A 6,070-nucleotide genomic window follows, 5' to 3' on the forward strand; every position below is an offset into this window, starting at 1 on the left:
GATGGTTGTCTTCTTCTCCTCTGTCTATTTAAATAATCTTTCTTCTATGTGTGTCTGTCTCTGTATCCAAATTTTTCTTTTTTATAAGGACATCCGTCATAATGCAGTAGAGCCTACCCTCATTGTATCTTGATTAACTCTGTAAAGATAGATCTCTAAATAAGATTACATTCTGGGAGTTAGAATGACAAACTTTTTTGAGCAGACAAAAATATATCCTGTAACAGGCACTGAATAACTATGATTCCCTGAGCGACAAGAAACAAATGCTATAATCCCTATAATTTTCCTCTTTTACTGCTCGAGTTCCCAAACCATGGTGCAGGCAGGGGTAACCCAAGTGTAGGATGGTAGACTACCAGATTTGGGGATATGGAACTTAGTCTTAGGAGACTAAGAGGACTATAACTCATGTGGGAGAGTATCAGAAAGGAGACAGCTGCACAGAAGACAAAGCCAGAAATTTCCAGAAGGTTCCCACCAAGTATTCATCTGAGGACACATGTACAAGAAAACTACCTGTATTTAAGGGTCCCCAAGACCACCCTCAGGTTAAATGATTGCTACAAGAACTCACAGAACTCAGAAAAGCTGTTATGTTCATAGTTAAAATTTGTCCCAGTGAAAGGATACAGAGTAAAATCAGCCATGGAAAAAAGAGTTGATGTCTTCTCATTTCATAGTGCAGTTACTACCTCTAGGTTTTGAGGACTGGTTTCAGTGGGGTGAGACACCTACAGGAGATGTGAGTGCACCAGCTGTGTGGGGTGCATTAGTTCTCATTCCAGTGAGGGCACAGGTGTATAGTTTCTATGCAGCATGATAAGCTGAGGTCAGCATGAGTAAAGATGGCAAACGTCCTCAATGGCTGAGGCTGCAGATGTCCATAGTGGCAGCAAGAATTGTTGGGGTATTCAGTGGCAAGTGATTCTGGAGTCCTCCTAAACTCTTTTTTTCCCATGATGGAAGCATGGCCAAGGGTGTGTCTCTTGGTACTGGGTCTGGCTTGCAAGCACACTTGTAATGGTGGGGCTGCTGGTGTCGGATGCATATTACCCATGGATCAGCCACAGAGATGGGGCCTGAAGCATTGGCATGGATGGAGGACTTTGACTCCAGGGTCCTGGGCAGTGTTGGCACCAGTGCTTGGAGCACAGGCACTCAGCTGCAGCATTGGTATTGGTGTGAGAGGAGTGGGTACCATGTAGCAGGCAGGGAGCTGGGTTTGGAACTTGGGCATGTACAGAGCTGCAGTGACTCTGGGGTCTGGAATGTGGGCTAGCCATCCATGGTAGTAACTCCATTGGTCGATGCACAGATACACATAGAATGGTTGCAGAGCTGAGTGAAGTCCAGGGTGCAGGCATACACAAATTGAATGCAGTGCAAGGGTACAGGGCCTGCATGGGTTTGGGTGGTGTGACAGCCCCATTTCTGTGGCAGCACAACAGTTTCTCCTTCTTTGTAGGGGGATGATATGCAGTGCTTTCCTCTCCAGGGTTCCTGTGGCAGCAATGGCCGTTGGTTTAGCTCGGTAGCAAAATGCCTGGAATTCTCTGTGGGGCAAGCCACTGGGTTTGTGCTAATAAACTCTAGGGAGTCCTCTGTGTGAAAGAGGCAGGGAGTCTTCAGCTGCCACTGGGCCGTTAAGATCTTCAGTAGAAAAGGCTGCCAGATTCTTCTGTAGGGCAGACCATTCAGGATCAAGGTGGTACCCACTGTCTGTCTGATATTGATAGCCTCCCTCTTCTTGTTCCTAGCTGTCTCCAGACAGCTCAAGTTTGTAGACCTCTCCAATAATATTTTGTACGTAGTTATTTTCCTTTTATTGTTAGATGTATGGCTCCCCTTTCTTAATTGGACTTTTGAGCCCTCCCCGGGCTATGTTTATTTGCAGATAGTTGTCTGATTTTTATTTTTGCAGGGGAAAAATGCTGATGTTTCTCACTGTGTCATCTGGCTGATGTCCTGCAAAACCACAGAAGTTTGTTTTTTGTTTATTTATTTGTTTGAGACAAGGTCTCTCTTTGTCACCTGGGCTGGAGTGCAGTGGTGTGCAATCACGACTCCCTGCAGCCTCCAACTCCTCAGCTCAAGTGATCCTCCCACCTCAGCCTCCCGAGTAGCTGGGACTACAGGTGTGCACCACCATGCCTGAGGATTTCAATTTTAATTTTTGTAGAAACGGAGTCTCACTTTGTTGCCCAGGCTGGTTTCAAACTCCTGGCTGTAAGTGACCCTCCCATCTTGGCCTCCCAAAGTGTTGCAATTACAGGCACAAGCCATCATGCCTGGCACACAAAAGTTTTTAACTAGAAATTTTCATTAACAAATCAAAGTATTGGCTGGGCACGTTGGCTCATGCCTGTAATCTTAGCACTTTGGGAGGCCAAGGCAGGAGGTTCACTTGAGGTCAGGAGTTCCAGACAAGCCTGGCCAACATGGTGAAACCCCATCTCCACTAAAATACAAAAATTAGCCAGGCATGGTGGCGAGTGCCTGTAACCCCAGCTACCCAGGAGGCTGAGGCATGAGAATTGCTTGAAGCCAGGAGGTGGAGGTTGCAGTGAGCCGAGATTGAGCCATTGCACTTCAGCCTGGGCAACAGAGTGAGACCCCCTCTCAAAAAAAAAAAAAAGAAAAGAAAAGAAAAATAAACAAGAAAAAACAAATCAAAATATTTATTACATTTTTTATTTTTTCTTTGAACTGTTATTAATATAGAAATATGCATATTGAGATTTAAATGTCAAATGTAAGAATAATTTTCTAGTTATTGTTTGTTATTGATGTCTGACAATCTCGGACTATCATTAGAGAATATATTCTGGATGATGTCAAGTCTTTGAAATTACTGAGATCGGTTTCAAGCTCAGCATGTTGCCAATGTGTACTTGAGAACAGTGTGCCGTCTAGATCGGGGGCCTGGTGTTTTACATACATTAGCTCAAGTTCACTGATCATGTCGGTCAAACTTTCCAAGGCTTGCTGATTTTTAAAAATTATTCAATCACTTGCTTACAGGGACACCTAGTGGTTCAAAATACTCATAAGCTAACCCAAGTTATTACACACTGGATATTCAATGAAAATCAATTAGTTTGGTTATTGGTAACAATTTTTCTCCCTTTTGAAAAATAATAGCCACAAATATTTTGATGAGGAAAGGGGACAGAAAATGCACTAGGATATATTTTACAAGTATTTTAACCTCTTATTTTAACAAGAATCTCCCAGGAGGCACAATATGGATTAATTCTGTTGATTCTTACTCTGTGGCCTTTCCAGTGCGTGCTTCCATGCAACACAGTTTCCAGCTTCTATCACTGCCAATATCTTTCTTACTTGACATCTGAAGGAGGTATCGTGGCTCAAATGTGTGTGTGTGTGTGTGTGTGTGTGTGTGTGTGTGTGTGTGTGTGCGCGTGCGCGCGTGTGTGTTCTTTATCCCTGTCTTTCTCTCTTGGTAACTCTCTCTCTCTCTAGTTTGCCATACATTTATTAAGTTCAAACATTGTGTTTAGTCTGTAGGGTTTCCTTAAGAAAGCAGAAAGCAACTTTGTAAAAAACAACAACAAGAAAGAGTACTTTCACCTACTTTTTTTCATTGCAGAAACACATCACCCAATTACCCATTATTCCTCTCACAAATGTTTAATACAAACTTTCTATGAAGCATAACATATATACAAACATTTATTCTCAAGTAATAAGCACACAGCTTTATAAATACTCACAAATTGAATACACACATGCAATCATATGATATTTAATGAATTATAATTAACATAATTATCATAATTAACAGCCCAAAGGAGTCCCCTTCCAATCACTAAAATTGTTACCTCCTTTTATGTTGGTTTCTAACACTATAGATTGATCTGGACTATATTTTTTTTTTTTTTGAGATGGAGTCTCACTGTGTCACCAGGCTGGAGTGCAGTAGCGAGATCTCAGCTCACTGCAATTTCCTCCTCCAGGGTTCAAATGATTCCCCTGCCTCAGCCTCCCGAGCAGCTGGGACTACTGGCACACGCCACCACACCCAGCTAATTTTTTGTATTTTAGTAGAGACAGGGTTTCACCATGTTGGCTAGAATCCCAATCTCTATGTTAAACCAAGGGGTATCCAGCATTTCCAGCTTGCTCACAGAGGTCCATCTTTGATCCATATTTTAGCCAACCAACCCACCAGTTAGAGCTCTTTCTAACTCCCTGAGCTGCAATGATAAGTGCAGAATTTCTGCTTAGTGAGCCTGTATTAATAAATTAATACAGATTCAACTTTATATTTCTTCCCTCATTGAGCCACACCCTTAATATCTATTCCCCTACACACTTGCTGGATTTCTGCTTGTGTAAATTAGAAAACCACATTCTTGGGGATCGTTAGTCCCTACTGCAGTTAGATATTCTATTTTGATGGTTGTTTGCATGCGTGTGTGTGTGTGTGTGTGGTGTGTGTGTGTGTGTGAGAATATAGTCATGGGAAATCAGAATTCAATCCCAGAATGCAGCCTGCTTGGGTACACTCTTCAAAAGTAGCCTGAATATAATCAGGAGCCAGTGGAACAAAGGAAAGGGATATTCTTTTGTAATGCTGTTTGGCTGAAGTGTTCTTTGCAGTTCAGAAAGTTTTGGACTCTCCATGGGTCTTTGAAATGTCGTGCTGTGTTACAATTGGGTTCATTTTGCTGCTGAACAGGAAAGTGAGGTGGAGCTCTGCATATCCAGGCTTTGATGCTGCTGTTCTCAACAGGGTCGGGCCTGGTGAGTATGTGATGTCCTTCTTTAGTGTATTTGGCCCCAGTTTTCTTTGGAGTCTGAGGAGGTTTGGCCTTAAAAATTCAAACTACCATGGAAACTGCTTTACCCAAAATTTTGTTTCCCAGCCTTCACAAGATTGCCTACTGAGGAGAGTTTAGTCATGTGAACATATTCATAAACTGGTGAGTTTGTAATGCTACCTTATGGCTAGAATTCTGAGGTCAAGGTATTGAATCTTTGTAGGTGTGTATATGTTTCTGGATATTATGTGTTGTTTATATAAGGTACCAAATTGACTTATAAGTAGAAGATCACTCATAAATTAAGTAAATAAGTCCAAGCATTTAAAAAGTTCATTTGACGTAAGTAAATCTTTACTAAACAAGATGCCTTTAATATTCATGGTAAAATAAAAATGCTTTTCAAATTTTTGGCATACATTTTTGCCTAGATTTTATATTTGTCTCTGCCAGGTATTTTAAGGTGTCAGAGTTTGGTACAAAAGTTTGTAAGATTGTAAACCCAGCCAAGAGGAAAATGATCTGTGTTTGTGGGATTTTTTTTGAGAAATAAGGCTAATTTAATGTGGCTGGTTTAATGAAAGCAGCTGAATCTTCAGAGTTATTAGCAATAATGTCCACGTAGTTAATTTTAAGCCCCTTACTTGGGTAAACATTTAATATGTGCAGGTTATAAGGATGGTGAAGAAGAAAATGACTACATTTGTCTGATATCTCAGTTCTCATAAATAATCTAGATAAACTGCTAAAAATAAATAAAATATAGATGAGGTAATAACTGTAGGTGACCTTTTTGTGTAATTTAAAGTCTTGAAATTGTTTTGGATGCTAATCCAAACATGTCTGGGTCATTTCAAATTAAGAAAGTTATGATATGGGGAAACATGGTTTCTTTAAAAAATTGTAAAATCATCTAACCTACAAAATGCTAATATCTGACAGACATTTCAGGGTTTCTTGCTTCCTAAGTATTGCAGTAAAAATTAAGGTTACTAAGAATAAAAATTCTAGTTATTATACAATCCTATATATAAAATATGCTAAAAAGATACATTTGTATTTAAAAAAAATTGTCTAATTCAAAAGTTATCTGAAGATTCATTTAAATTATAGACTTGGAAGGGTTATTTATGAACCCAGGTAAAAAGGAAGCTGTAAACAGGAGAGAGAGATGTAAAAAGGTTAACACTGGCCCTTTATGTTAGAACAAGGCTTCCTTAAAATATTTATTTGTTCTTAATAAAATTACAAGGAGTTTTTATTTTGATTCTATAATATGCTAC

This window comes from Macaca nemestrina, chromosome 7 (assembly GCF_043159975.1).
Source record: "Macaca nemestrina isolate mMacNem1 chromosome 7, mMacNem.hap1, whole genome shotgun sequence".
Classification (NCBI taxonomy): Eukaryota; Metazoa; Chordata; class Mammalia; order Primates; family Cercopithecidae; genus Macaca; species Macaca nemestrina.